The following is a 17,023-nucleotide window of genomic DNA, read 5'->3' on the forward strand; positions in this document are numbered from 1 at the left end:
GTGTGAGCGTACGGGTTAGGATTAGGGGACGGGTGAGGGGAAGGCTTCGGGGAAGGGTGAGGGGAAGGCTTCGGGGAAGGGTTAGGGTTAGGGTTCGGGCTAGGGTTAGGGTTAGGGGACGGGGACGGTTTAGGGTCCAGGTGAGGGTACGACAACGGTTTAGGGGGAGCGTACGTGTGAGTGCGCGGGTTAGTGGGAGCGTACGGGTTAGGATTAGGGGACGGGTGAGGGGAAGGCTTCGGGGAGGGTTAGGGTTAGGGTTCGGGCTAGGGTTAGGGTTAGGGGACGGTGACGGTGTAGGGTCCAGGTGAGGGTACGACAACGGTTTAGGGGGAGCGTACGTGTGAGGGTGCGGGTTAGTGTGAGCGTACGGGTTAGGATTAGGGGACGGGTGAGGGGAAGGCTTCGGGGAAGGGTTAGGGTTAGGGTTCGGGCTAGGGTTAGGGTTAGGGGACGGGGACGGTTTAGGGTCCAGGTGAGGGTACGACAACGGTTTATGGGGAGCGTACGTGTGAGGGCGCGGGTTAGTGTGAGCGTACGGGTTAGGATTAGGGGACGGGTGAGGGGAAGGCTTCGGGGAAGTGTTAGGGTTAGGGTTCGGGCTAGGGTTAGGGTTCGGGGACGGGGACGGTTTAGGGTCCAGGTGAGGGTACGACAATGGTTTAGGGAGAGCGTACGTGTGAGGGCGCGGGTTAGTGTGAGCGTACGTGTTAGGATTAGGGGACGGGTGAGGGGAAAGCTTCGGGGAAGTGTTAGGGTTAGGGTTCGGGCTAGGGTTAGGGTTAGGGGACGGGGACGGTTTAGGGTCCAGGTGAGTGTACGACAACGGTTTAGGGGGAGCGTACGTGTGAGGGCGCGGGTTAGTGGGAGCATACGTGTTAGGATTAGGGGACGGGTGAAGGGAAGGCTTCGGGGAAGGGTTAGGGTTAGGGTTCGGGCTAGGGTTAGGGTTAGGGGACGGGGACGGTTTAGGGTCCAGGTGAGGGTACGACAACGGTTTCGGGGAGCGTACGTGTGAGGGCGCGGGTTAGTGTGAGCGTACGTGTTAGGATTAGGGGACGGGTGAGGGGAAGGCTTCGGGGAAGGGTTAGGTTTAGGGTTCGGTCTAGGGTTAGGGTTAGGGGACGGGGACGGTTTAGGGTCCAGGTGAGGGTACGACAACGGTTTAGGGGGAGCGTACGTGTGAGGGCGCGGGTTAGTGTGAGCGTACGGGTTAGGATTAGGGGACGGGTGAGGGGAAGGCTTCGGGGAAGGGTTAGGGTTAGGGTTCGGGCTAGGGTTAGGATTAGGGGACGGGGACGCTTTAGGGTCCAGGTGAGGGTACGACAACGGTTTAGGGGGAGCGTACGTGTGAGGGCGTGGGTTAGTGGGAGCGTACGGGTTAGGATTAGGGGACGGGTGAGGGGAAGGCTTCGGGGAAGGGTTAGGGTTAGGGTTCGGGCTAGTGTTAGGGTTAGGGGACGGGGATGGTTTAGGGTCCAGGTGAGGGTACGACAACGGTTTAGGGGGAGCGTACGTGTGAGGGCGCGGGTTAGTGGGAGCGTACGGGTTAGGATTAGGGGACGGGTGAGGGGAAGGCTTCGGGGAAGGGTTAGGGTTACGGTTCGGGCTAGGGTTAGGGTTAGGGGACGGGGACGGTTTAGGGTCCAGGTGAGGGTACGACAACGGTTTCGGAGAGCGTACGTGTGAGGGCGCGGGTTAGTGTGAGCGTACGGGTTAGGATTAGGGGACGGGTGAGGGGAAGGCTTCGGGGAAGGGTTAGGGTTAGGGTTCGGGCTAGGGATAGGGTTAGGGGACGGGGACGGTTTAGGGTCCAGGTGAGGGTACGACAACGGTTTAGGGGGAGCGTACGTGTGAGGGCGCGGGTTAGTGTGAGCGTACGGGTTAGGATTATGGGACGGGTGAGGGGAAGGCTTCGGGGAAGGGTTAGGGTTAGGGTTCGGGCTAGGGTTAGGGTTAGGGGACGGGGACGGTTTAGGGTCCAGGTGAGGGTACGACAACGGTTTAGGGGGAGCGTACGTGTGAGGGCGCGGGTTAGTGTGAGCGTACGGGTTAGGATTAGGGGACGGGTGAGGGGAAGGCTTCGGGGAAGGGTTAGGGTTAGGGTTCGGGCTAGGGTTAGGGTTAGGGGACGGGGACGGTTTAGGGTCCAGGTGAGGGTACGACAACGGTTTAGGGGGAGCGTACGTGTGAGGGCGCGGGTTAGTGGGAGCGTACGGGTTAGGATTAGGGGACGGGTGAGGGGAAGGCTTCGGGGAAGGGTTAGGGTTAGGGTTCGGGCTAGGGTTAGGGTTAGGGGACGGGGACGGTGTAGGGTTCAGGTGAGGGTACGACAACGGTTTAGGGGGAGCGTACGTGTGAGGGTGCGGGTTAGTGTGAGCGTACGGGTTAGGATTAGGGGACGGGTGAGGGGAAGGCTTCGGGGAAGATTTAGGGTTAGGGTTCGGGCTAGGGTTAGGGTTAGGGGACGGGGACGGTTTAGGGTCCAGGTGAGGGTACGACAACGGTTTAGGGGGAGCGTACGTGTGAGGGCGCGGGTTAGTGTGAGCGTACGGGTTAGGATTAGGGGACGGGTGAGGGGAAGGCTTCGGGGAAGGGTTAGGGTTAGGGTTCGGGCTAGGGTTAGGGTTAGGGGACGGGGACGGTTTAGGGTCCAGGTGAGGGTACGACAACTGTTTAGGGGGAGCGTACGTGTGAGGGCGCGGGTTAGTGTGAGCGTACGGTTTAGGATTAGGGGACGGGTGAGGGGAAGGCTTCGGGGAAGGGTTAGGGTTAGGGTTCGGGCTAGGGTTAGGGTTAGGGGACGGGGACGGTTTAGGGTCCAGGTGAGGGTACGACAACGGTTGAGGGGGAGCGTACGTGTGAGGGCGCGGGTTAGTGTGAGCGTACGGGTTAGGATTAGGGGACGGGTGAGGGGAAGGCTTCGGGGAAGTGTTAGGGTTAGGGTTCGGGCTAGGGTTAGGGTTAGGGGACGGGGACGGTTTAGGGTCCAGGTGAGGGTCCGACAACGGTTTAGGGGGAGCGTACGTGTGAGGGCGCGGGTTAGTGTGAGCGTACGGGTTAGGATTAGGGGACGGGTGAGGGGAAGGCTTCAGGGAAGGGTTAGGGTTAGGGTTCGGGCTAGGGTTAGGGTTAGGTGACGGGGACGGTTTAGGGTCCAGGTGAGGGTACGACAACGGTTTAGGGGGAGCGTACGTGTGAGGGCGCGGGTTAGTGTGAGCGTACGGGTTAGGATTAGGGGACGGGTGACGGGAAGGCTTCGGGGAAGGGTTAGGGTTAGGGTTCGGGCTAGGGTTAGGGTTAGGGGACGGGGACGGTTTAGGGTCCAGGTGAGGGTCCGACAACGGTTTAAGGGGAGCGTACGTGTGAAGGCGCGGGTTAGTGTGAGCGTACGGGTTAGGATTAGGGGACGGGTGAGGGGAAGGCTTCGGGGAAGGGTTAGGGTTAGGGTTCGGGCTAGGGTTAGGGTTAGGGGACGGGGACGGTTTAGGGTCCAGGTGAGGGTACGACAACGGTTTAGGGGGAGCGTACGTGTGAGGGCACGGGTTAGTGTGAGCGTACGGGTTAGGATTAGGAGACGGGTGAGGGGAAGGCTTCGGGGAAGGGTTAGGGTTAGGGTTCGGGCTAGGGTTCGGGTTAGGGGACGGGGACGGTTTAGGGTCCAGGTGAGGGTACGACAACGGTTTAGGGGGAGCGTACGTGTGAGGGTGCGAGTTAGTGTGAACTTACGGGTTAGGATTAGGGGACGGGTGAGGGGAAGGCTTCGGGGAAGGGTTAGGGTTAGGGTTCGGGCTAGGGTTAGGGTTAGGAGACGGGGACGGTTTAGAGTCCAGGTGAGGGTACGACAACGGTTTAGGGGTAGCGTACGTGTGAGGGCGCTGGTTAGTGTGAGCGTACGGGTTAGGATTACGGGACGGGTGAGGGGAAGGCTTCGGGGAAGGGTTAGGGTTAGGGTTCGGGCTAGGGTTAGGGTTACGGGACGGGGACGGTTTAGGGTCCAGGTGAGGGTACGACAACGGTTTAGGGTGAGCGTACGTGTGAGGGCGCGGGTTAGTGTGAGCGTACGGGTTAGGATTAGGGGACGGGTGAGGGGAAGGCTTCGGGGAAGGGTTAGGGTTAGGGTTCGGGCTAGGGTTAGGGTTAGGGGACGGGGATGGTTTAGGGTCCAGGTGAGGGTACGACAACGGTTTAGGGGGAGAGTACGTGTGAGGGCGCGGGTTAGTGTGAGCGTACGGGTTAGGATTAGGGGACGGGTGAGGGGAAGGCTTCGGGGAAGGGTTAGGGTTAGGGTTCGGGCTAGGGTAAGGGTTAGGGGACGGGGACGGTTTAGGGTCCAGGTGAGGGTACGACAACGGTTTAGGGGGAGCGTACGTGTGAGGGCGCGGGTTAGTGTGAGCGTACGGGTTAGGATTAGGGGACGGGTGAGGGGAAGGCTTCGGGGAAGTGCTAGGGTTAGGGTTCGGGCTAGGGTTAGGGTTAGGGGACGGGGACGGTTTAGGGTCCAGGTGAGGGTACGACAACGGTTTAGGGGGAGCGTACGTGTGAGGGCGTGGGTTAGTGTGAGCGTACGGGTTAGGATTAGGGGACGGGTGAGGGGAAGGCTTCGGGAAAGGGTTAGGGTTAGGGTTCGGGCTAGGGTTAGGGTTAGGGGACGGGGACGGTTTAGGGTCCAGGTGAGGGTACGACAACGGTTTAGGGGGAGCGTACGTGTGAGGGCGCGGGTTAGTGTGAGCGTACGGGTTAGGATTAGGGGACGGGTGAGGGGAAGGCTTCGGGGAAGGGTTAGGGTTAGGGTTCGGGCTAGGGTTAGTGTTAGGGGACGGGGACGGTTTAGGGTCCAGGTGAGGGTACGAGAACGGTTTAGGGGGAGCGTACGTGTGAGGGCGCGGGTTAGTGTGAGCGTACGGGTTAGGATTAGGGGACGGGTGAGGGGAAGGCTTCGGGGAAGGGTTAGGGTTAGGGTTCGGGCTAGGGTTAGGATTAGGGGACGGGGACGGTTTAGGGTCCAGGTGAGGGTACGACAACGGTTTAGGGGGAGCGTACGTGTGAGGGCGTGGGTTAGTGGGAGCGTACGGGTTAGGATTAGGGGACGGGTGAGGGGAAGGCTTCGGGGAAGTGTTAGGGTTAGGGTTCGGGCTAGTGTTAGGGTTAGGGGACGGGGATGGTTTAGGGTCCAGGTGAGGGTACGACAACGGTTTAGGGGGAGCGTACGTGTGAGGGCGCGGGTTAGTGGGAGCGTACGGTTTAGGATTAGGGGACGGGTGAGGGGAAGGCTTCGGGGAAGGGTTAGGGTTAGGGTTCGGGCTAGGGTTAGGGTTAGGGGACGGGGACGGTTTAGGGTCCAGGTGAGGGTACGACAACGGTTTCGGAGAGCGTACGTGTGAGGGCGCGGGTTAGTGTGAGCGTACGGGTTAGGATTAGGGGACGGGTGAGGGGAAGGCTTCGGGGAAGGGTTAGGGTTAGGGTTCGGGCTAGGGTTAGGGTTAGGGGACGGGGACGGTTTAGGGTCCAGGTGAGGGTACGACAACGGTTTAGGGGGAGCGTACGTGTGAGGGCGCGGGTTAGTGTGAGCGTACGGGTTAGGATTATGGGACGGGTGAGGGGAAGGCTTCGGGGAAGGGTTAGGGTTAGGGTTCGGGCTAGGGTTAGAGTTAGGGGACGGGGACGGTTTAGGGTCCAGGTGAGGGTACGACAACGGTTTAGGGGGAGTGTACGTGTTAGGGCGCGGGTTAGTGTGAGCGTACGTGTTAGGATTAGGGGACGGGTGAGGGGAAAGCTTCGGGGAAGTGTTAGGGTTAGGGTTCGGGCTAGGGTTAGGGTTAGGGGTCGGGGACGGTTTAGGGTCCAGGTGAGGGTCCGACAACGGTTTAGTGGGAGCGTACGTGTGAGGGCGCGGGTTAGTGTGAGCGTACGGGTTAGGATTAGGGGACGGGTGAGGGGAAGGCTTCGGGGAAGGGTTAGGGTTAGGGTTCGGGCTAGGGTTAGGGTTCGGGGACGGGGACGGTTTAGGGTCCAGGTGAGGGTACGACAACGGTTTAGGGGGAGCGTACGTGTGAGGGCGCGGGTTAGTGTGAGCGTACGTGTTAGGATTAGGGGACGGGTGAGGGGAAAGCTTCGGGGAAGTGTTAGGGTTAGGGTTCGGGCTAGGGTTAGGGTTAGGTGACGGGGACGGTTTAGGGTCCAGGTGAGTGTACGACAATGGTTTAGGGGGAGCGTACGTGTGCGGGCGCTGGTTAGTGTGAGCGTACGGGTTAGGATTAGGGGACGGGTGAGGGGAAGGCTTCGGGGAAGGGTGAGGGGAAGGCTTCGGGGAAGGGTTAGGGTTAGGGTTCGGGCTAGGGTTAGGGTTAGGGGACGGGGACGGTTTAGGGTCCAGGTGAGGGTACGACAACGGTTTAGGGGGAGCGTACGTGTGAGTGCGCGGGTTAGTGGGAGCGTACGGGTTAGGATTAGGGGACGGGTGAGGGGAAGGCTTCGGGGAGGGTTAGGGTTAGGGTTCGGGCTAGGGTTAGGGTTAGGGGACGGGGACGGTGTAGGGTCCAGGTGAGGGTACGACAACGGTTTAGGGGGAGCGTACGTGTGAGGGTGCGGGTTAGTGTGAGCGTACGGGTTAGGATTAGGGGACGGGTGAGGGGAAGGCTTCGGGGAAGGGTTAGGGTTAGGGTTCGGGCTAGGGTTAGGGTTAGGGGACGGGGACGGTTTAGGGTCCAGGTGAGGGTACGACAACGGTTTATGGGGAGCGTACGTGTGAGGGCGCGGGTTAGTGTGAGCGTACGGGTTAGGATTAGGGGACGGGTGAGGGGAAGGCTTCGGGGAAGGGTTAGGGTTAGGGTTCGGGCTAGGGTTAGGGTTCGGGGACGGGGACGGTTTAGGGTCCAGGTGAGGGTACGACAATGGTTTAGGGAGAGCGTACGTGTGAGGGCGCGGGTTAGTGTGAGCGTACGTGTTAGGATTAGGGGACGGGTGAGGGGAAAGCTTCGGGGAAGTGTTAGGGTTAGGGTTCGGGCTAGGGTTAGGGTTAGGGGACGGGGACGGTTTAGGGTCCAGGTGAGTGTACGACAACGGTTTAGGGGGAGCGTACGTGTGAGGGCGCGGGTTAGTGGGAGCATACGTGTTAGGATTAGGGGACGGGTGAAGGGAAGGCTTCGGGGAAGGGTTAGGGTTAGGGTTCGGGCTAGGGTTAGGGTTAGGGGACGGGGACGGTTTAGGGTCCAGGTGAGGGTACGACAACGGTTTCGGGGAGCGTACGTGTGAGGGCGCGGGTTAGTGTGAGCGTACGTGTTAGGATTAGGGGACGGGTGAGGGGAAGGCTTCGGGGAAGGGTTAGGTTTAGGGTTCGGTCTAGGGTTAGGGTTAGGGGACGGGGACGGTTTAGGGTCCAGGTGAGGGTACGACAACGGTTTAGGGGGAGCGTACGTGTGAGGGCGCGGGTTAGTGTGAGCGTACGGGTTAGGATTAGGGGACGGGTGAGGGGAAGGCTTCGGGGAAGGGTTAGGGTTAGGGTTCGGGCTAGGGTTAGGATTAGGGGACGGGGACGGTTTAGGGTCCAGGTGAGGGTACGACAACGGTTTAGGGGGAGCGTACGTGTGAGGGCGTGGGTTAGTGGGAGCGTACGGGTTAGGATTAGGGGACGGGTGAGGGGAAGGCTTCGGGGAAGGGTTAGGGTTAGGGTTCGGGCTAGTGTTAGGGTTAGGGGACGGGGATGGTTTAGGGTCCAGGTGAGGGTACGACAACGGTTTAGGGGGAGCGTACGTGTGAGGGCGCGGGTTAGTGGGAGCGTACGGGTTAGGATTAGGGGACGGGTGAGGGGAAGGCTTCGGGGAAGGGTTAGGGTTACGGTTCGGGCTAGGGTTAGGGTTAGGGGACGGGGACGGTTTAGGGTCCAGGTGAGGGTACGACAACGGTTTCGGAGAGCGTACGTGTGAGGGCGCGGGTTAGTGGGAGCGTACGGGTTAGGATTAGGGGACGGGTGAGGGGAAGGCTTCGGGGAAGGGTTAGGGTTAGGGTTCGGGCTAGGGTTAGGGTTAGGGGACGGGGACGGTTTAGGGTCCAGGTGAGGGTACGACAACGGTTTAGGGGGAGCGTACGTGTGAGGGCGCGGGTTAGTGTGAGCGTACGGGTTAGGATTAGGGGACGGGTGAGGGGAAGGCTTCGGGGAAGGGTTAGGGTTAGGGTTCGGGCTAGGGTTAGGGTTAGGGGACGGGGACGGTGTAGGGTCCAGGTGAGGGTACGACAACGGTTTAGGGGGAGCGTACGTGTGAGGGCGCGGGTTAGTGTGAGCGTACGGGTTAGGATTAGGGGACGGGTGAGGGGAAGGCTTCGGGGAAGGGTTAGGGTTAGGGTTCGGGCTAGGGTTAGGGTTAGGGGACGGGGACGGTTTAGGGTCCAGGTGAGGGTACGACAACGGTTTAGGGGGAGCGTACGTGTGAGGGCGCGGGTTAGTGGGAGCGTACGGGTTAGGATTAGGGGACGGGTGAGGGGAAGGCTTCGGGGAAGGGTTAGGGTTAGGGTTCGGGCTAGGGTTAGGGTTAGGGGACGGGGACGGTGTAGGGTTCAGGTGAGGGTACGACAACGGTTTAGGGGGAGCGTACGTGTGAGGGTGCGGGTTAGTGTGAGCGTACGGGTTAGGATTAGGGGACGGGTGAGGGGAAGGCTTCGGGGAAGATTTAGGGTTAGGGTTCGGGCTAGGGTTAGGGTTAGGGGACGGGGACGGTTTAGGGTCCAGGTGAGGGTACGACAACGGTTTAGGGGGAGCGTACGTGTGAGGGCGCGGGTTAGTGTGAGCGTACGGGTTAGGATTAGGGGACGGGTGAGGGGAAGGCTTCGGGGAAGGGTTAGGGTTAGGGTTCGGGCTAGGGTTAGGGTTCGGGGACGGGGACGGTTTAGGGTCCAGGTGAGGGTACGACAATGGTTTAGGGAGAGCGTACGTGTGAGGGCGTGGGTTCGTGTGAGCGTACGTGTTAGGATTAGGGGACGGGTGAGGGGAAAGCTTCGGGGAAGAGTTAGGGTTAGGGTTCGGGCTAGGGTTAGGGTTAGGGGACGGGGACGGTTTAGGGTCCAGGTGAGTGTACGACAACGGTTTAGGGGGAGCGTACGTGTGAGGGCGCGGGTTAGTGGGAGCATACGGGTTAGGATTAGGGGACGGGTGAGGGGAAGGCTTCGGGGAAGGGTTAGGGTTAGGGTTCGGGCTAGGGTTAGGGTTAGGGGACGGGGACGGTTTAGGGTCCAGGTGAGGGTACGACAACGGTTTCGGGGAGCGTACGTGTGAGGGCACGGGTTAGTGTGAGCGTACGTGTTAGGATTAGGGGACGGGTGAGGGGAAGGCTTCTGGGAAGGGTTAGGGTTAGGGTTCGGTCTAGGGTTAGGGTTAGGGGACGGGGACGGTTTAGGGTCCAGGTGAGGGTACGACAACGGTTTAGGGGGAGCGTACGTGTGAGGGCGCGGGTTAGTGTGAGCGTACGGGTTAGGATTAGGGGACGGGTGAGGGGAAGGCTTCGGGGAAGGGTTAGGGTTAGGGTTCGGGCTAGGGTTAGGGTTAGGGGACGGGGACGGTTTTGGGTCCAGGTGAGGGTACGACAACGGTTTAGGGGGAGCGTACGTGTGAGGGCGTGGGTTAGTGGGAGCGTACGGGTTAGGATTAGGGGACGGGTGAGGGGAAGGCTTCGGGGAAGGGTTAGGGTTAGGGTTCGGGCTAGTGTTAGGGTTAGGGGACGGGGACGGTTTAGGGTCCAGGTGAGGGTACGACAACGGTTTAGGGGGAGCGTACGTGTGAGGGCGCAGGTTAGTGGGAGCGTACGGGTTAGGATTAGGGGACGGGTGAGGGGAAGGCTTCGGGGAAGGGTTAGGGTTAGGGTTCGGGCTAGGGTTAGGGTTAGGGGACGGGGACGGTTTAGGGTCCAGGTGAGGGTACGACAACGGATTCGGAGAGCGTACGTGTGAGGGCGCGGGTTAGTGTGAGCGTACGGGTTAGGATTAGGGGACGGGTGATGGGAAGGCTTCGGGGAAGGGTTAGGGTTAGGGTTCGGGCTAGGGTTAGGGTTAGGGGACGGGGACGATTTAGGGTCCAGGTGAGGGTACGACAACGGTTTAGGGGGAGCGTACGTGTGAGGGCGCGGGTTAGTGTGAGCGTACGGGTTAGGATTATGGGACGGGTGAGGGGAAGGCTTCGGGGAAGGGTTAGGGTTAGGGTTCGGGCTAGGGTTAGGGTTAGGGGACGGGGACGGTGTAGGGTCCAGGTGAGGGTACGACAACGGTTTAGGGGGAGCGTACGTGTGAGGGCGCGGGTTAGTGTGAGCGTACGGGTTAGGATTAGGGGACGGGTGAGGGGAAGGCTTCGGGGAAGGGTTAGGGTTAGGGTTCGGGCTAGGGTTAGGGTTAGGGGAAGGGGACGGTTTAGGGTCCAGGTGAGGGTACGACAACGGTTTAGGGGGAGCGTACGTGTGACGGCGCGGGTTAGTGTGAGCGTACGGGTTAGGATTAGGGGACGGGTGAGGGGAAGGCTTCGGGGAAGGGTTAGGGTTAGTGTTCGGGCTAGGGTTAGGGTTCGGGGACGGGGACGGTTTAGGGTCCAGGTGAGGGTACGACAACGGTATAGGGGGAGCGTACGTGTGAGGGCGCGGGTTAGTGTGAGCGTACGTGTTAGGATTAGGGGACGGGTGAGGGGAAAGCTTCGGGGAAGTGTTAGGGTTAGGGTTCGGGCTAGGGTTAGGGTTAGGGGACGGGGACGGTTTAGGGTCCAGGTGAGTGTACGACAATGGTTTAGGGGGAGCGTACGTGTGAGGGCGCGGGTTAGTGTGAGCGTACGGGTTAGGATTAGGGGACGGGTGAGGGGAAGGCTTCGGGGAAGGGTGAGGGGAAGGCTTCGGGGAAGGGTTAGGGTTAGGGTTCGGGCTAGGGTTAGGGTTAGGGGACGGGGAAGGTTTAGGGTCCAGGTGAGGGTCCGACAACGGTTTAGGGGGAGCGTACGTGTGAGGGCGCGGGTTAGGGTGAGCGTACGGGTTAGGATTAGGGGACGGGTGAGGGGAAGGCTTCGGGGAAGGGTTAGGGTTAGGGTTCGGGTTAGGGTTAGTGTTAGGGGACGGGGACGGTTTAGGGTCCAGGTGAGGGTACGACAACGGTTTAGGGGGAGCGTACGTGTGAGGGCACGGGTTAGTGTGAGCGTACGGGTTAGGATTAGGGGACGGGTGAGGGGAAGGCTTCGGGGAAGGGTTAGGGTTAGGGTTCGGGCTAGGGTTAGGGTTAGGGGACGGGGACGTTTTAGGGTCCAGGTGAGGGTACGACAACGGTTTAGGGGGAGCGTACGTGTGAGGGCGCGGGTTAGTGTGAGCGTACGTGTTAGGATTAGGGGACGGGTGAGGGGAAAGCTTCGGGGAAGTGTTAGGGTTAGGGTTCGGGCTAGGGTTAGGGTTAGGGGACGGGGACGGTTTAGGGTCCAGGTGAGGTTCCGACAACGGTTTAGGGGGAGCGTACGTGTGAGGGCGCGGGTTAGTGTGAGCGTACGGGTTAGGATTAGGGGACGGGTGAGGGGAAGGCTTCGGGGAAGGGTTAGGGTTAGGGTTCGGGTTAGGGTTAGGGTTAGGGGACGGGGACGGTTTAGGGTCCAGGTGAGGGTACGACAACGGTTTCGGAGAGCGTACGTGTGAGGGCGCGGGTTAGTGGGAGCGTACGGGTTAGGATTAGGGGACGGGTGAGGGGAAGGCTTCGGGGAAGGGTTAGGGTTAGGGTTCGGGCTAGGGTTAGGGTTAGGGGACGGGGACGGTTTAGGGTCCAGGTGAGGGTACGACAACGGTTTAGGGGGAGCGTACGTGTGAGGGCGCGGGTTAGTGTGAGCGTACGGGTTAGGATTATGGGACGGGTGAGGGGAAGGCTTCGGGGAAGGGTTAGGGTTAGGGTTCGGGCTAGGGTTAGGGTTAGGGGACGGGGACGGTGTAGGGTCCAGGTGAGGGTACGACAACGGTTTAGGGGGAGCGTACGTGTGAGGGCGCGGGTTAGTGTGAGCGTACGGGTTAGGATTAGGGGACGGGTGAGGGGAAGGCTTCGGGGAAGGGTTAGGGTTAGGGTTCGGGCTAGGGTTAGGGTTAGGGGACGGGGACGGTTTAGGGTCCAGGTGAGGGTACGACAACGGTTTAGGGGGAGCGTACGTGTGAGGGCGCGGGTTAGTGGGAGCGTACGGGTTAGGATTAGGGGACGGGTGAGGGGAAGGCTTCGGGGAAGGGTTAGGGTTAGGGTTCGGGCTAGGGTTAGGGTTAGGGGACGGGGACGGTGTAGGGTTCAGGTGAGGGTACGACAACGGTTTAGGGGGAGCGTACGTGTGAGGGTGCGGGTTAGTGTGAGCGTACGGGTTAGGATTAGGGGACGGGTGAGGGGAAGGCTTCGGGGAAGATTTAGGGTTAGGGTTCGGGCTAGGGTTAGGGTTAGGGGACGGGGACGGTTTAGGGTCCAGGTGAGGGTACGACAACGGTTTAGGGGGAGCGTACGTGTGAGGGCGCGGGTTAGTGTGAGCGTACGGGTTAGGATTAGGGGACGGGTGAGGGGAAGGCTTCGGGGAAGGGTTAGGGTTAGGGTTCGGGCTAGGGTTAGGGTTCGGGGACGGGGACGGTTTAGGGTCCAGGTGAGGGTACGACAATGGTTTAGGGAGAGCGTACGTGTGAGGGCGTGGGTTCGTGTGAGCGTACGTGTTAGGATTAGGGGACGGGTGAGGGGAAAGCTTCGGGGAAGAGTTAGGGTTAGGGTTCGGGCTAGGGTTAGGGTTAGGGGACGGGGACGGTTTAGGGTCCAGGTGAGTGTACGACAACGGTTTAGGGGGAGCGTACGTGTGAGGGCGCGGGTTAGTGGGAGCATACGGGTTAGGATTAGGGGACGGGTGAGGGGAAGGCTTCGGGGAAGGGTTAGGGTTAGGGTTCGGGCTAGGGTTAGGGTTAGGGGACGGGGACGGTTTAGGGTCCAGGTGAGGGTACGACAACGGTTTCGGGGAGCGTACGTGTGAGGGCACGGGTTAGTGTGAGCGTACGTGTTAGGATTAGGGGACGGGTGAGGGGAAGGCTTCTGGGAAGGGTTAGGGTTAGGGTTCGGTCTAGGGTTAGGGTTAGGGGACGGGGACGGTTTAGGGTCCAGGTGAGGGTACGACAACGGTTTAGGGGGAGCGTACGTGTGAGGGCGCGGGTTAGTGTGAGCGTACGGGTTAGGATTAGGGGACGGGTGAGGGGAAGGCTTCGGGGAAGGGTTAGGGTTAGGGTTCGGGCTAGGGTTAGGGTTAGGGGACGGGGACGGTTTTGGGTCCAGGTGAGGGTACGACAACGGTTTAGGGGGAGCGTACGTGTGAGGGCGTGGGTTAGTGGGAGCGTACGGGTTAGGATTAGGGGACGGGTGAGGGGAAGGCTTCGGGGAAGGGTTAGGGTTAGGGTTCGGGCTAGTGTTAGGGTTAGGGGACGGGGACGGTTTAGGGTCCAGGTGAGGGTACGACAACGGTTTAGGGGGAGCGTACGTGTGAGGGCGCAGGTTAGTGGGAGCGTACGGGTTAGGATTAGGGGACGGGTGAGGGGAAGGCTTCGGGGAAGGGTTAGGGTTAGGGTTCGGGCTAGGGTTAGGGTTAGGGGACGGGGACGGTTTAGGGTCCAGGTGAGGGTACGACAACGGATTCGGAGAGCGTACGTGTGAGGGCGCGGGTTAGTGTGAGCGTACGGGTTAGGATTAGGGGACGGGTGATGGGAAGGCTTCGGGGAAGGGTTAGGGTTAGGGTTCGGGCTAGGGTTAGGGTTAGGGGACGGGGACGATTTAGGGTCCAGGTGAGGGTACGACAACGGTTTAGGGGGAGCGTACGTGTGAGGGCGCGGGTTAGTGTGAGCGTACGGGTTAGGATTATGGGACGGGTGAGGGGAAGGCTTCGGGGAAGGGTTAGGGTTAGGGTTCGGGCTAGGGTTAGGGTTAGGGGACGGGGACGGTGTAGGGTCCAGGTGAGGGTACGACAACGGTTTAGGGGGAGCGTACGTGTGAGGGCGCGGGTTAGTGTGAGCGTACGGGTTAGGATTAGGGGACGGGTGAGGGGAAGGCTTCGGGGAAGGGTTAGGGTTAGGGTTCGGGCTAGGGTTAGGGTTAGGGGAAGGGGACGGTTTAGGGTCCAGGTGAGGGTACGACAACGGTTTAGGGGGAGCGTACGTGTGACGGCGCGGGTTAGTGTGAGCGTACGGGTTAGGATTAGGGGACGGGTGAGGGGAAGGCTTCGGGGAAGGGTTAGGGTTAGTGTTCGGGCTAGGGTTAGGGTTCGGGGACGGGGACGGTTTAGGGTCCAGGTGAGGGTACGACAACGGTATAGGGGGAGCGTACGTGTGAGGGCGCGGGTTAGTGTGAGCGTACGTGTTAGGATTAGGGGACGGGTGAGGGGAAAGCTTCGGGGAAGTGTTAGGGTTAGGGTTCGGGCTAGGGTTAGGGTTAGGGGACGGGGACGGTTTAGGGTCCAGGTGAGTGTACGACAATGGTTTAGGGGGAGCGTACGTGTGAGGGCGCGGGTTAGTGTGAGCGTACGGGTTAGGATTAGGGGACGGGTGAGGGGAAGGCTTCGGGGAAGGGTGAGGGGAAGGCTTCGGGGAAGGGTTAGGGTTAGGGTTCGGGCTAGGGTTAGGGTTAGGGGACGGGGAAGGTTTAGGGTCCAGGTGAGGGTCCGACAACGGTTTAGGGGGAGCGTACGTGTGAGGGCGCGGGTTAGGGTGAGCGTACGGGTTAGGATTAGGGGACGGGTGAGGGGAAGGCTTCGGGGAAGGGTTAGGGTTAGGGTTCGGGTTAGGGTTAGTGTTAGGGGACGGGGACGGTTTAGGGTCCAGGTGAGGGTACGACAACGGTTTAGGGGGAGCGTACGTGTGAGGGCACGGGTTAGTGTGAGCGTACGGGTTAGGATTAGGGGACGGGTGAGGGGAAGGCTTCGGGGAAGGGTTAGGGTTAGGGTTCGGGCTAGGGTTAGGGTTAGGGGACGGGGACGTTTTAGGGTCCAGGTGAGGGTACGACAACGGTTTAGGGGGAGCGTACGTGTGAGGGCGCGGGTTAGTGTGAGCGTACGTGTTAGGATTAGGGGACGGGTGAGGGGAAAGCTTCGGGGAAGTGTTAGGGTTAGGGTTCGGGCTAGGGTTAGGGTTAGGGGACGGGGACGGTTTAGGGTCCAGGTGAGGTTCCGACAACGGTTTAGGGGGAGCGTACGTGTGAGGGCGCGGGTTAGTGTGAGCGTACGGGTTAGGATTAGGGGACGGGTGAGGGGAAGGCTTCGGGGAAGGGTTAGGGTTAGGGTTCGGGTTAGGGTTAGTGTTAGGGGACGGGGACGGTTTAGGGTCCAGGTGAGGGTACGACAACGGTTTAGGAGGAGCGTACGTGTGAGGGCACGGGTTAGTGTGAGCGTACGGGTTAGGATTAGGGGACGGGTGAGGGGAAGGCTTCGGGGAAGGGTTAGGGTTAGGGTTCGGGCTAGGGTTAGGGTTAGGGGACGGGGACGGTTTAGGGTCCAGGTGAGGGTACGACAACTGTTTAGGGGGAGCGTACGTGTGAGGGCGCGGGTTAGTGTGAGCGTACGGTTTAGGATTAGGGGACGGGTGAGGGGAAGGCTTCGGGGAAGGGTTAGGGTTAGGGTTCGGGCTAGGGTTAGGGTTAGGGGACGGGGACGGTTTAGGGTCCAGGTGAGGGTACGACAACGGTTGAGGGGGAGCGTACGTGTGAGGGCGCAGGTTAGTGTGAGCGTACGGGTTAGGATTAGGGGACGGGTGAGGGGAAGGCTTCGGGGAAGTGTTAGGGTTAGGGTTCGGGCTAGGGTTAGGGTTAGGGGACGGGGACGGTTTAGGGTCCAGGTGAGGGTCCGACAACGGTTTAGGGGGAGCGTACGTGTGAGGGCGCGGGTTAGTGTGAGCGTACGGGTTAGGATTAGGGGACGGGTGAGGGGAAGGCTTCAGGGAAGGGTTAGGGTTAGGGTTCGGGCTAGGGTTAGGGTTAGGTGACGGGGACGGTTTAGGGTCCAGGTGAGGGTACGACAACGGTTTAGGGGGAGCGTACGTGTGAGGGCGCGGGTTAGTGTGAGCGTACGGGTTAGGATTAGGGGACGGGTGACGGGAAGTCTTCGGGGAAGGGTTAGGGTTAGGGTTCGGGCTAGGGTTAGGTTTAGGGGACGGGGACGGTTTAGGGTCCAGGTGAGGGTCCGACAACGGTTTAATGGGAGCGTACGTGTGAAGGCGCGGGTTAGTGTGAGCGTACGGGTTAGGATTAGGGGACGGGTGAGGGGAAGGCTTCGGGGAAGGGTTAGGGTTAGGGTTCGGGCTAGGGTTAGGGTTAGGGGACGGGGACGGTTTAGGGTCCAGGTGAGGGTACGACAACGGTTTAGGGGGAGCGTACGTGTGAGGGCACGGGTTAGTGTGAGCGTACGGGTTAGGATTAGGAGACGGGTGAGGGGAAGGCTTCGGGGAAGGGTTAGGGTTAGGGTTCGGGCTAGGGTTAGGGTTAGGGGACGGGGACGGTTTAGGGTCCAGGTGAGGGTACGACAACGGTTTAGGGGGAGCGTACGTGTGAGGGTGCGAGTTAGTGTGAACTTACGGTTTAGGATTAGGGGACGGGTGAGGGGAAGGCTTCGGGGAAGGGTTAGGGTTAGGGTTCGGGCTAGGGTTAGGGTTAGGAGACGGGGACGGTTTAGAGTCCAGGTGAGGGTACGACAACGGTTTAGGGGTAGCGTACGTGTGAGGGCGCTGGTTAGTGTGAGCGTACGGGTTAGGATTACGGGACGGGTGAGGGGAAGGCTTCGGGGAAGGGTTAGGGTTAGGGTTCGGGCTAGGGTTAGGGTTAGGGGACGGGGACGGTTTAGGGTCCAGGTGAGGGTACGACAACGGTTTAGGGGGAGCGTACGTGTGAGGGCACGGGTTAGTGTGAGCGTACGGGTTAGGATTAGGGGACGGGTGAGGGGAAGGCTTCAGGGAAGGGGTTAGGGTTAGGGTTCGGGCTAGGGTTAGGGTTAGGTGACGGGGTCGGTTTAGGGTCCAGGTGAGGGTACGACAACGGTTTA

Source organism: Leucopleurus acutus, assembly GCF_964270905.1.
Source record: "Leucopleurus acutus genome assembly, chromosome: 19".
Taxonomy (NCBI): domain Eukaryota; kingdom Metazoa; phylum Chordata; class Mammalia; order Artiodactyla; family Delphinidae; genus Leucopleurus; species Leucopleurus acutus.